This window comes from Pinus tabuliformis, chromosome 1_1 (assembly GCF_031772625.1).
Source record: "Pinus tabuliformis cultivar Carrire ecotype Pingquan chromosome 1_1, CPIR1, whole genome shotgun sequence".
NCBI lineage: Eukaryota > Viridiplantae > Streptophyta > Pinopsida > Pinales > Pinaceae > Pinus > Pinus tabuliformis.
The window spans coordinates 946,567,344-946,581,952 of record NC_142297.1 but is presented as its reverse complement, the minus strand read 5'-3'; positions in this window follow the sequence as shown (position 1 = coordinate 946,581,952).

The following is a 14,609-nucleotide window of genomic DNA, read 5'->3' as shown; positions in this document are numbered from 1 at the left end:
TTGTCATGTCAATGTGAGGGTTTGGGTTGGGTTCAGGTCCATTTGTGTTCTCTATTCCATGTTGAGTTTCTAACTGAGTTGTTTGGGATGATGAAGTTTGCACATTGTCAAAAGATGTATTTCTAAACGCAATCGGAATTTGAACAAAACTAGGACTTTGGTCCATAGTCTCATTCGCATTCGTCTCTTCTTCTTCAAAAATAATATCTTTTGTCATATCTCCCCCCACAAACTCATTATCCTCAAAAAATTTTGCACTTCCTGACTCGAAAACTGTATGTTCTGTTGGATTATAGAATTTGAACCCCCTAGATCGTTCAGAATAGCCTATAAAGTAACAACTAACGGTTCTTTCGTCCAGTTTCTTTTTGCTTGGCTTATAAGGCCTAGCTTCACATGGACATCCCCAAACTCTCAAATGATTCAAGCTAGGCTTGCGCCCAACCCATAACTCATAAGGGGTCTTGTTAGCTGCTTTAGTAGGCACTCTATTAAGTATGTATGCTGCAGTCTTTAAGGCTTCTCCCCACAAATTCTCAGGTAGAGTTGTACGAGCAATCATACTTCTCACCATGTCTTTAAGGGTGCGATTTCGTCGCTCAGCAACACCATTCATTGCAGGCGAACCTGGCAACGTATACTGAGGCACAATTCCGCATTCCTCTAAGTATTTTGCAAAGGGACCTTGACGTTGTTCTCCTGATCCATCATAACGACCGTAGTATTCACCACCACGATCAGAACGAATGGACTTTATACGTTTGTTAAGTTGTAACTCAACTTCCGTTTTGAACTTTATGAACACGTCTAATGCTTCTGCCTTTTCTTTTATTAAGTAAATATGACCATATCTTGAATAATCATCTATGAATGTGATAAAGTAACGGTCACCATTTCTTGTAGCCTTTGGAAAAGGACCACAGATATCCGTATGAATCAATTCTAAGACATCATTACACCTTTTTGCATCATACTTACGTTTATTAGTTTGTTTTCCCTTTATACAATTTACACAATCACTTAAGTTTGTAAAATCTAAAGGTTGGAGAATTTCATTAGACACAAGACGTTCTATCCTTTTCATAGAGATATGTCCTAATCGCTTGTGCCATAATGTTGCAGATTTCTCGCAAGTTAATTTACGTTTTCTATTATCTATATGCAGTGCCTCTGAATGTGAAGTGTCTATATCTAGAAAATAAAGGTTATCATAAGAAGACAGGATACCAGAAGCAAGAAGCTTAGAATCTTGACACAAACTGAAATTTCCATTACCAAATGAACATACATAACCATTTTTGTCCAAATAAGATATAGAAATTAGGTTCCTTCTGAAAGATGGAACCACTAAAGCATCAAAACTTAAATAAAATCCTGTCTTACATAATAATCTAAATTTTCCTATGCTTTCCACTTCTACTTTATTGCCATTTCCTACGTAAACGTAGCGCTCTGCCTCACTTGGCTTGCGATGGCTTAGGCAACCCTGCATCGACATACTGATGTTAGTCGTTGCACCTGAATCTATCCACCAAGTATATCTAGATACAGAACTTAAATTAACTTCAGAACAAACCAAAGCAAGAGACATACCTTTCTTTGCCAACCATGCATGATAGTTGGTGCAGAATTTCTTTGTATGTCCTGGCGCTTTGCAGAAAAAACAGTTCCTTTCTCCTGCTTTCGCAGAAGTATCTTCCTTCTTGCTTTTCTGCGCGGCATTGTTTGCAGCTACCTTGGTAGGTCCCTTTTCCTTGGCAGTAAACTTGCGCTTCTTGCCTTTACCCTTAGGATTAGATGTTACTACATGAGCACTTTCTCCCTTAGTCATTTTCTGTCTCTCTTCCTCCTGCACCAACCGAGCCTCAAACTCAGGTAATGTCCACGTCTCTTTTTGACAATTATAAGTCATCTTGAATTGACTAAAGTTAGACGGGAGAGACAGAAAAATGAACTCAATGAGAACCTCATCAGAGATGTCATAATTATGCCCTTTCAAGGCACGTTGAAGTCTTGTCATCTCAATAACATGCTCTCTAACCCCTTCTTTTCCCTTGTATTTTATTGTTGCCAACTTCACAAAGAGTGTACTCACATCAGTCTTTTTACTCTTTGTGAATTTTTCTTCAAGGGCCTTAAGGTATTCAATAGCGCCTGTCTCTGTATCAGGTATGATGCCTCGAAAAGTCTCATGGATCGTTTGCTTCATCACCATTATGCACATGCGATCTGAATGCTCCCATCTAGCAATATCAGCCTTCTCTTGAGGAGTTAACTCACTCTCTTTATTAGGCTTGGGGCGATCAAATCTCAGTGCTGTGTCCAATTGCATGATCCCTAAGACTAATTTCAGCTTTTCCTCCCACTGTTTGAAATTGTTCCCCATGAGGGGCTTAATCTGACTTAGACTTAACATTATGTTTGGATCTGAAAAATTCAAGAACAAGGAAATAATTTAGATACGATGCGTCACGATTTAATCATAATTCTAAAATCTATCTAAAGGCATGTGTAAAACTATTTGCTCAATTAAAACTTTAGCCAAAACACCATTCAGTAATGAAACACCTTTGGGTGCAATCATTACCTTCAGGCAACCCTTATGCACCAAACAACTTAGCAGGCGCCAACCCTCCTTTGGGAAAGCTAACACCCACGTCCATTGCCAGCACGTTACTTCAACTTGTCATGAGTCATCCTTGCAATTGTCTTACAGAGAGCGGTTCGTTTGCGAACATCAATGCTTGACTCATGCGAAAACAACACATGTATACCAAACACCGTCTTTAGTTAGATTCCAAAATTATGTCTAAAACCTAATCTAGGACGTACCTATAGAATCTACTCGTCCTATATAGAATACAGTATCTTATGACACTTTTAAATTTAATATGTCAACTATATTCATCAAAATAATTATTAGATTTTAGTAAAACTTTAGCAGTTTCTACAATGATTACCTTTTAGAAATGCTTCAATAATTTATTTAGAGAATACTAAATAATTTTATGGTTGCCATGATTAGCATCATTGTGATCAAATCCGAATTTTAGTATTATATCAATAATTAACGTTAATACAAATTTTATGCCACAATTAGCATCATTGTGATAAAATCCGAATTTGGTATTATATCAGTAATTAACGTTAATACAAATTTTTTATGCCATAATTAGCATTATTGTGATCAATTTAGAATTCAGTATTATACCCTTTAATTGGTGTTAATACCAATTTTAAATAATATCTAAATCCTAATAATTAGGCTAAATATAGCATGTAGTAATTATAGTAATTATAGTAATTATAATTACTATAACCTAAATTACAATCACTTACAATTACTTACAATTACTCTTCTCGATGATAAGAATTTATTCCAATAAACAGAAATATACATGTACATTCTATTTGAATAAAATTCAGACATAAAAAAAATGGCCAGAGTTGATGCACATATGGATAGAGCCAACCTTACAGGGCGCTGGTGGGTTTTTATTGTTAACTAAAAAATAAGCCAAAAAAGCAGAAGGTCAAAACATCACATTGAGTGAGATTTAAGTATACACTGACATAACTTATCCCTTCAAGCTTTCAAGTTTTCATTTAACTCAAGTTTTCATTTAACAGAAGCATAAGATATGTAAGATCATACGAGTAACAAGACTAGAGCCCGTGGACAGAAGTCTATAACTAGGGATAAAACGAATTAGAACACTATGAGAATGAAAAAGCAAAAGACTACTAATAAAGAGGCACATACATGGGAGAATGACTTGATTTCCTGCAATATAGTCTAACGTTCAAAATCAAACTGGACAGTCCTAAAACCAAACAGAGGATCACATTAAAGGTTACTTCCAGCAACATGATCCCACATATAATGTGTTCAAAAAATCCAAACTTGATGTGGAAAAATGAATAGACCAAAATGAGGCGAAGGACCAACGCAGGCATCTTGCCCTCAATGTGCCTGAACTGACAGAGCGGAGATACTGTTGCTGGATGAGCCCGGCTGCCGGAGTATTCATGAAGGCGAACCCAAGCCCGGGTAAGGATATCACCCCAGGAACTTCTTATCTCTCAGTCACCAAAACCATCCAAAAAACCCCAGGAATGCACAAAGAGAATGAAACCCAGATCCAAAAAATTAACACGAATAACAGAAAACCATAACTGAAAGGAGAAATAAGAGCTGAAACATAAACCATCTAATTTCTCCAGTTATATGTCTGCATATTCGATCCTCTTCTGCGTGAGCATTTGGATTAAAATTGTTATGAGAGTTCACAACTTCACATACGAAACAAAATCAGCTAATCTCCAAAAATCAAGCACGGATTCTTACATAAGGGAGCTCCGATACCAATTGTTAGATTTAATTTGTGAGTTTTCCTAATTACCTTAAACCCCAACCAAGATCTACTCCTTTGTAAGAAATTGAAATTAATGCACAGCGGAACTTACTTTCCATCCTCAAAGGCTCCTGGTCTTGACTTGAGTTATTGGCTCTTGAATCCTTCCAAGAGCTTGCAATCCTTTTCTCTGGCTATCCTAAATGACAGAGTACCTAGTCCTCAATGGAGCAGACAACTTTTTTTGAGTGATTGCAAGCCTTGGAGACTCAGCCCTTTTATAGCAGTGCAAAACCCCAATCCTAGGGCAGCCTAAAATTTAGCTGAAACAAGTCTGTCTGAAATTTCAGATTGATTGAAATCAATCAATCAATCAGAATAGATTCTGATTTCCTTATTCAACTCAAATTTATTACTGCTATTATTTTTAATCAATTATAATCGGTCCATTAACAATTGTAATTGATTAACATTATTCTATATGTATTTGTATCCAAATCCTTATTTAAATACGTATAATGCCATGACTTAATTAATCACATTATTTGGCATATTTTAATCACTACATAAATGTAATCTTGCTGACAGTATTTGACATCATAATCATAATGCACGCATGTCCAACTCAATTATTGTAATTAGACGTCTCTAAATCCAACAGAAAGGTTTGATGAGAGATCCTTCCAGCTAACTTCGGTGGATTCAACTTCACCCTAGTCGGCAAATACAGTTTCGGTGGTCCTCGAAATCACCCTGCATTATTGTGTTTCTGGTTGTGGGTATTGGTTTCTTGGGTTCCTCTGCAGATCTCATAATGAACTTATCTGGATCAAAGTACTAGGTAGTGGATAGAGTCACTTGCACGCCATCCCATCGATCGTTGGGCAGAGATGGCAGATAGAGTCACTTGCACGCCATCCCATCGATCGTTGGGCAGATAGCTAGATGGCAGCGGCGCTGAAACAAGTGAAAATCAAATTGTGAGGCTGTGAGGCCATTCTCTGTGACATGGGCGATACAGTGAGATTGTTCCTCCCATTTGCAGTTTGAGAGAACCATACAGGGAGTTGTGGAATTTGTTACCACACAAGCCACCGTTATCCGCTAATGCTGGATGGGACCCGTTGAACAGTAGAACCGGCCGAGGGGTCAATTGATCTCCTCTCAATCACTTGAGGGGCCTATATGCAGAGTAAGCAATGTCTCAAGGCCACAAGTGGAAGTATTGGAGACCCGTGAGAACAATTCCAGGGCTCGACGTGCTCGCTGTTGCTGCAAAGGAAAAGGGTCTGCACCGGTGGATTATTAAGTTGACCAACTGTGTGGTTGTTGAGATTCAAATCCAATACGCTGCGCAGGAGCTCTAAGGCCATGATACCATGTATCCACCTCACCAAACATTAGAGGGTCGCTAGACCATACATGCCATGGGTCATCAATCCAATGCTGATTTAATTGCACAGGATCGTGGAGTCAGAGCACAATTAGCTCGTTATACAAGTATTGGGAGACATTACAAGATTTGCCTCGACTCATCAGAGGTAGATTATCATTATTCCTGCTTAATAGAGGTCAGTTTTATTACAGGTTAAGAATACGAGAGACAGTATCCCGATAGTGGGTTTTGGACGCCTATTTATTAGGCTTAAGAGTACGATAGAAAGTATCCCGATAGTGGGTTTTGGCCGCCTCGATATGGGAGCTCCCATCTCCCCGGTTTCTCGGCGACACATAACGCGATTATTTCCGGCGATTGCTCCATGACCATACAATACCGACGAGAATGCGCTTCATGGACATAGCATACATGATAAGCGTCGACATTAATACTCATCTATTCATTTGATTTGAATTTCGAAGCGTGCTATTTTATTTATTTCAATGCAGTTAACTGGATTTCAGCGATTCACCAGGTTAGAAAAGCTGGCCACGCTCGCAAACAATAAATCCCATGCTATTGGGTATTGAATGCCCTCTAAGAAATAATATTTAATGCACTCTAAGAGCTTGACGGGGCAGCCCTGGTCGTTCTCCCAGATACATATATGGACAATGTAAGATTCCTTCACCTCCACCTTCGCCTCCGCCTTGATCGCCACCGCCACCAGCATTCCATAAAAACGCTGGCATATACGATACAGGATACAGGATATACAATTTAAGGTACAGGATATACAACGTACGCATACGTACGCATTTAATTGGCATATTAGTTTGAATTTGAATTTTGAGTTTGAATGCGAAGTCGGCTCTCAAAATTTTAATTTCTATAGCTGTGACCGCCTGGAGGGTGCAGCAAAACGCTGCCCGTCCTCTCTGGAGGGTGCAACGAAATGCGGTCTGGTGGTGTCGGTGGCGATCAAGGCGAAGGCGATGCCAAGGTCTCAAATCCTCAGCACTGCTTTTGAGATACTGGGGACTTCCCTGCAACAGTTGCACGAAGACGCTGAGCCGCAACAAGATATACAGTGGCTATTCTAGCAAGGGGGAGAGCAACTTCTTCTGTGATGGTAGTTACGAGCCCTACCTGTGGATACACAATTCCTCTCATGCTGCTAAATATTTCATCTCACCCACGGCAGCCAAACAACTATACATTAGTTTCGATAACCTTCGTGAATGCCTGGAGATGAAGATTTATCTGGATGGAGGGAACGGTAGTTTCTCTGTACTCAAGATGCCCAGAATCCGCTGAGGTTCTCTTTAAGTTTAACTATTGAGGTCAGAATATATATCTATATACGCAGTGCAATATATTTTCATCGAACTTTTTCTTTGTTTAAATTTGTTTCTTCTCAGCAACTTTGCTCAGTTACTTCCTACAGAGATCACACATTTTCATTTATTATGTCTTTTGTGTGCGTTTGCAGGTTTACATTTACAGGTAATGGCACGTAGTTATTTTATTGTGAATACCATTTATTTTCTGCTCTGCCACAGAGGTTTACAATGGCATAGTCTCGGTTATGCTAGATAAGTTTACACTACATAGTCTCGATTTCAGAGGAAAAATTTAATCATTGCTTTGGCAAAACTGCTGAGCATACTGGAGCTTTCTACACATTTTTTCAAACATAAGAGAGAGAAAATACCCAGAGCCAGAAACCAGAAACCACTGCTATAGATCTTTGAAAGAAACTATGGCGAAATGCGAAATTGTTTTGCTTTTTTTTAAATGATGTCTGCTCAAACTTTTACAAGTTCATGGGTTCATAAGATGTCTAAGTTGGACCATTTGTAATTTTGCAAATGATTTTTAAAGTTTGAGTACTAGTGTTTTAATATATTCTGGAAATAGAATTGTTATATATCTATATATGTTTTGGTCGTAATGGTTGTGAGGAGGTTATATTTGATTTTAATTTTTTTAATGGTTATTTTAAAATTTGAATGTAATTATTTTTTTAATTGAAATGGAATTTTAAAATTATATAAAAATAGATTTAATATTATAAAATATTTTATTATAAGTTTTTTCAATTTTATATTTTAAAATAATTTTTATTAAATGTATTGGATTTTTTTGGTTGAAATTTGGGTAAATAATTTTTTTGGTGAAATTTTGATTATTTGTTATTTAAAATTTATTTTTGACTATAAAAATTTAGCATTTTAACAATTTTAGTACATTTTGATTGGAAACAGTTCACAAATCAATATTATGATTCCAATAAATCTTTACTAGATTTTAAACCTTTTTCACTAAAAAAAAATATACTCAAAAAACTTTTAAAACATATCATAAATTCAAACCAATTTAATTAACTTTAAAATATTAATTTTAAAATTTTAGTAATTTTTAATCCATTTAAATGTATGAACAACTTGTAAATAAAGAGAATTTTTGAAAATGAATTTTAAAGAGGATATTTATTAAAAAAAAATACATAGTATTGAAAATTTTAAAAACCAGGAGTCAAACGATAAATCAAATGCACAAAATTCTATTAAAAGCAGGTCCCAAGTAAATAGGCAAACCAAAAAACATATGATCAAGCATATATTAAGAAAATTCAAGTAGATATTCTTCATGACAACATTAAAATTCCACACTCATTTTCAAGAGCTTTTAAAATTCCTAAATAGACACTATGGTTCAGATGGATTCTACAACATAGAACCATCACAAATAAATTATTGGAACATGGATTCCATGTTCCATATTTGAATATCCTTTAAACTGTCATAGAAATCTCGTAGCTGGATTCTAGGAGATTTTCTAATTAATATTTTATTTATTTTCTCTACTCTCACTATTTTTTTAAATAGGTAGGCATCATTTTTCTCTCTAGACTATATATCTTAGATCATGTATCTTTAACTTTTACATAAAATATGTCAAGGAGTGCAAGGAGACAATTGGATCAACAACTACAATAAGGATACTTTGCAGGTAACATGTTGCATTCGTGATTAACTTGTTGATTTATAGATGCATGGTATATGCATGTGGTTATTTTGTTATGTGTTTTCATTGGCATGGAGATTTTTTTGAATTGATAGTGATTTCAACCTTGCCTTGCCATTTCCTGAATAACCATGGTGTTGTGGGTTTCCCACTTATTTTTCTGATTGGTACTCAGGTTCCCTGAAACATTTTGGGTTAAGTTACTAATTCTTGGGGCCTACAGGTTGGGACAAACGCTCTAGAGCCTTGTGGGTTGAGTTACTAGTCCCTAGAGCCATGAGTTGGGACAAATTCTCTGGAGCCCTAAATTAGCTATAGGTTGAGTTACTGATTCCTGAAGCCCTAGAAGGTTTCGATAGAGACTGATCTAGTTGATGTTAGTGATTTATGGACTATATAGGTAAGATCACTATGGTTGAGGGTTGAGGTGGTTTGGCATCTAGAAGCCCTGGTTGGTTTTGTTTTGGTTTAACCCTTATGATCCCACATTCATGCTTGGAATATGGAATGTGGGTGATTGGCTGAAAGAGAGATTTGGCTCAGCCCATTCTATGGTCGGGTGGTAGATGGAATTCCATAACTTGGTTGGAATTTTCATATGTTAATAAGAGTTATTTTTCTCTTGTGATCTAGTACTTGTGCTAGTTATCATGTTGACATTATGACTGATTTTTTGTGGTTTCTATTCTAGTTATACACTGCTTATATACCTGGTTATATTATGTAATCTAACTATGGATCTTGTTCATGATTTGTTAAGTTATTGAATGGTTTATGAATGCATGGGCTAACAAGTGTTGTTGCAGCTAGCTGGAGAGGGCATTGACCCTTGTCAGTGATTTTTAGAAGAAGTTAGAAGTTTATGATCAGATATGCATTCATGACCTATAGCTTCATTAGAAAAATTTTGAGGTCTAAAAGGGGCTTCCTAAGGAATATTATAAAATAATAGTGGAAATAATAGGGAAAAAATAGAAAAACTACCTTTTCAACTCATATTTTCAGCTTCTGTCCCTATGCTTTTACTCAAATTTCGAGTAGGACCACTTTTTGGATGCAAAATTTAATTTTTCATGCAAGGAGTACCCACCTCACATACTTTCGATGGGCCCTACTACACGAAAAATGTGAAATACGTGAAAAACGTAACTGCAGTCACGTTTTTAATGCATTTCACATTTTTTGTGTAATAGGGTCCATTAAAAGTATGCAACATGGATACTTATTGGATGAAAAATTAAATTCTGCATCCAATGAGTGCTTCCACTCGAAATTTGAGTAAAATCATAGGGATAAAAGTTGAAAATATGAGTTGAAAAAGTAGTTTTTTTTTTCTTTTTTTTTAAAATATATTTTTACCATTTTACTCCAAAAATGGTGAATTATCCCCCATTGTTGACATCATCATATTGAATCTTATTGGTTCTTATAAAGTTGATTTTGGTGTACATTTTTTAGGCCCATTTTTAACCTCAAAATTTCTCTAATGATATGTTTCTCATATGTTTGACGAAATGCCTATCTTGCATTAGGCATATCTAGGTCAATATCTTGCTTTAATTTTTATTTTTTTGCATCGTGATCATTATTGATATGATTATGGAAATTTATAGGCAATTCTGGGTAGTCATATGGAGGTTTTCTTGAAAAAGTGGCATAGATCTCGTGACTGCATGCACTGAAATGAGGAAATTGTGTCATAACCGCATGAAGGAAAGCTTGTGAGTGCAGTTATAGCATCCCAAATGTATGCATGTAGCCTTGTGGGTGCAGTTGGAGGGTAATTATGTGAAAAAGATTTGAAGTTCAAGGATTGAACACCTGGGGTGGTTTGTAAGCTGCTGAGTGGTATGTAGTTCCCGAGGGATGTCATTTTATTATCGTTTTGTCGGCTCCACTTCCATAACTATAACTTGGAGGTCAAGTCATATCATAGTGACACTTAGCTCATGTTTACCCTGGGGAGCTTGTAAAAGTGGGTAAATGCGGGAGGAGGTGTTACAACTTTCTACAGAAAGGTACCAAGATTCTAGAAAAGCTTGCAACTTCTACAAGAGCTTCAAATGTCAAAAGAGACCCACCATCATTAGATATGTAGAAAGGTAGATTCTCTACCGGATAGTCAATTGAAAGAGTATAAAGAATAGTATTGGAAGTAACAAGAGGAGGTTCCTTATCTGGATAAATAGTAGAGACAAACACATCAATCCCTGTAAGATCACATCTCCCCCTTGGGTTTTGATGGCTTGGATGCTTAAATATTTCCTTGAGAACATTTAACTCAACCATTTTATTTATACGACATAACTTGGGGAGTTTATCCCGAACCCATGATAACAAAATCACACCTTACATACCACTAACGATCCCCATAGCCACATTGCATCATTATTGGGATGGTGAATCTTCCAATGAGGAAGAAACAAAGTGCTACAAGACGGATTAACATCAACAATTTAAAAACAAAAGAATAAAAATCATGGAGTTCCAGAATATTGGAAAAACAATGTTGGAATATTATTATCATTTTATATTTATGGCCTAATGAAACCTCGCTTGATCTATGGAAATTATTCTCTCATAATCAAAAGTGAAGTTTAATTAATCTGCAAACAAGTAGAAGAAAAATCATGGGTTTGTAAGATAATAAAAAAATAATAAAAGGGTTGTTATTACTACTGTATTTTTATTATTAGTTGAGACCTAACTTGGAGAATAAGTATCAGGACCTATTATCTCGTGTTCAAAATCATATTCAATAAAACTTATCGAATTTCCAAGAATTTGTTTATGAAATTGAAAAACTCAGGTATGAAGCTTCTTAGTGTTTTTGCTTCTTATGAAGCTTATAATGAATTAATATAGGAAAGAGGCTAGAAATTACATGTAAGGGCTGAGAATACTAGCAACTATTGAAACCTTCCTTGAGATTGAAGATGTGCAGCTTGACTTGTATTTGCATCTTTGAGACACTAAAAATTTTATATGTTGTGACATCTGAAATCTGAAACTTTCTTGTCGAATAGAAATGTAATTTGGGGACAGTGTTTTTATAATCACCTAAATTTATTTCAACATCCCATTTAAGATTTAAATAATTCAAACTTAGAGATGCAGAAAATGAAAAAACAGTAGAAAAATGAACACAAGATTTATATGGTTGGGGGTATAGTAATATAGATACCCATGCCTACCTTGCAGCACCTGAAATTTTGCATGTGAGATTTATTTGTAAAAGGTGAAAGACATGTCCCTGATTAGTATTTATGTTAATTATTTTCCAATTTCAACCAATTTTAGGACATTCGTACATCAAATTTTACCACAAAATTCATTCTTTCTAGTGTGTTAGATTCAACTCAGTTTAATGTATTGTTATGCCTCGAGAAGCACCCATGAGATTGATGCTCTCAGAAACTACAAAGTGATAATCTTCTACTTCCCTATTCCCTTCATTAAAATCTAATTCATATTACAAATGGACAAGATAGTTATCCATAGTAGAATAAGTAAAACTGGCCTTTCACTCTCTACTTATATTACAACTCTCTTCATCATCATGCATGATAAAGACATAATTTCAATTCCTTTTTTTGGGATTTACAGAAGCATAGAATGAAATGATAAACAATAATACAATTCCTTGTTGTCCCATATCAATCATTCCTAAAATTTTAGCTTAACCATTGGCGAAGATTAAGCTTTTTGGTTGTCTAGAACGCATAATCCTACTGGGAGAAAGACTAATATTTATGTTATCTTTTATTTTGTGCTTCAAATTATAAAGTAAATTTATGTATTCACCATCAACATGAGGACTATTATCTTAATTTTATGTCAAAGTATGATGCATCAATGAGGACATATGTTATGTTGTGACAATATATTGTATTATAGTTAGTCTCAAGTCTATTTAGCCGTCATTCCAGGGTACATTAGTTAAATTTTTCATTTAAATTGATATTTCCAAGGGTCTAAGCTAGGTGCAATATATTTGAGATTGTAAATTTATTTAAAATGTTGTTGTATAAACTTGTGTTCATTTGAACAGGAGGCGGAGTTGTCTCTTTGATTTATGGCATTGTCATTATCATGTTCTGCACCCTTGCATTTCTTAGTTGACTTTTTGATATTACTGTTATTAAATAATTGAGGTCTGGGATCGAAGGTTCTTTTTCTCAAAAATTTTCCTCTTGAAGGGAAGTTTGCCTAATAGATAATACTGAAAACAAATTTCTTTTGTTCGTTCACAAACAAGTCCTCCCTTTTTAGTTAATGCAAATGCAATCTTGGGATAACTCCACTGGAGTAACTCACATTACCCAACCGATAAGAACCATGTACATGCATTGATGAACTTGTAGCCAAAGGTCAAGGAGACTTGTATTAGCAATACCAAAGGATCTACCATCCATCCTGCTTAAGGCATATAAATCTCATGATAGCTTCATTTTTATCTATGTTTCTCCACGCCCTTCGTTCAAACCGTTTTCTCAAGTGAGTGAATTTGTTGCAGGAATCTAGTCTGTATCTCTACTCAATTGTTTTCATTTCTTAACTAAAACACTAATTCTATTTGGAAATTATAACTCATTCTCTTTTAGTTCATTTAGGTCATTTCTTCCGTAAGAATTTTGCAAAAATCCATGAAAGTTTCAATCATTAACTCATTCTTTTAATTACTTTTCTGTAATGCATTAATATGACATTACAACTTTAGTTATTCACCCATGAATCAATGAATTTTTCACCAGGTTAGTTGTTACATGCATTCATGAAATTTTCACTAGGTTAGTTATTGAGTAGAGAGGACATGCATTTTTTTAAATATTGGGTATAATAAATACAAAAATGAAAACAATATTGGGTATCTTTGAATTGAAAATAACATTGTCTATAATAAATACAAAAATGAATATACATACTTGGTTATTTTTAATTAAAAATATAATAAAACATTAATGATCTCACCTTTATTATATTGCTCCATTCAATGCTGATATTACAACCCAGTATGAAGGAGATGTGGTAAAAATATTCCACATAATTTTATATCAAATACAGAGAGATAAGGAAGATGTCTCGGACTTTTTCAAAATATTTCAAATACGACTTATATAAACTATTTGAATATTCATGTTAACTAATATTGCCATACCAACTTTATTTGTTTATACAAAGAGAAAAAAATAATTTTAATGTTGATAATAATAAATATTTCAATTCTAAAAGGAAGAAGTAATTGAGAGAAAAAAAAATAGTTAATTCTAATAAAAGGAGGATGTGTAATTCATTCAATTCTTAATATAAAAATTAATTTGTGATATTTAGAAAATATATATTTTTTGTAAGCTTGATAGGGCTCTCCGATTTTCCTGTTTACATGTCCATTATTCACCCCGCTAGTGGGACTTCATTCCACACCCATCGCCACTTGAGCTACCCTTCATTCTACATCCATCACCACTTGAGCTACCCCAGACAAGACGAACATGATATTTAGAAAATATTTTTTTTTCTAGTTAAGACTAACCTAAGTACCCACGGGGATTTGAACCTCTGACCTATCGCAAGGAGTGCCTTAACAGCCCACCCATTCACCATCAATCCAAAGCCCCATGGGCTGATATTTAGAAAATATTAATAATAATAACAAAATCAATATAATTCATACATAAAATATTTCTAATGCAGGTGAAGTAATATAGATATATATTTAAAAATATATCAATAACAATAAACATTTTAATGTGTAAAAAGTATTTCATAAATAACATATTTCAATAATATTTTCACTTATATTTTAGGGTTAAATTTATTTCAAATTTAAGAAAAATTATTTAGAA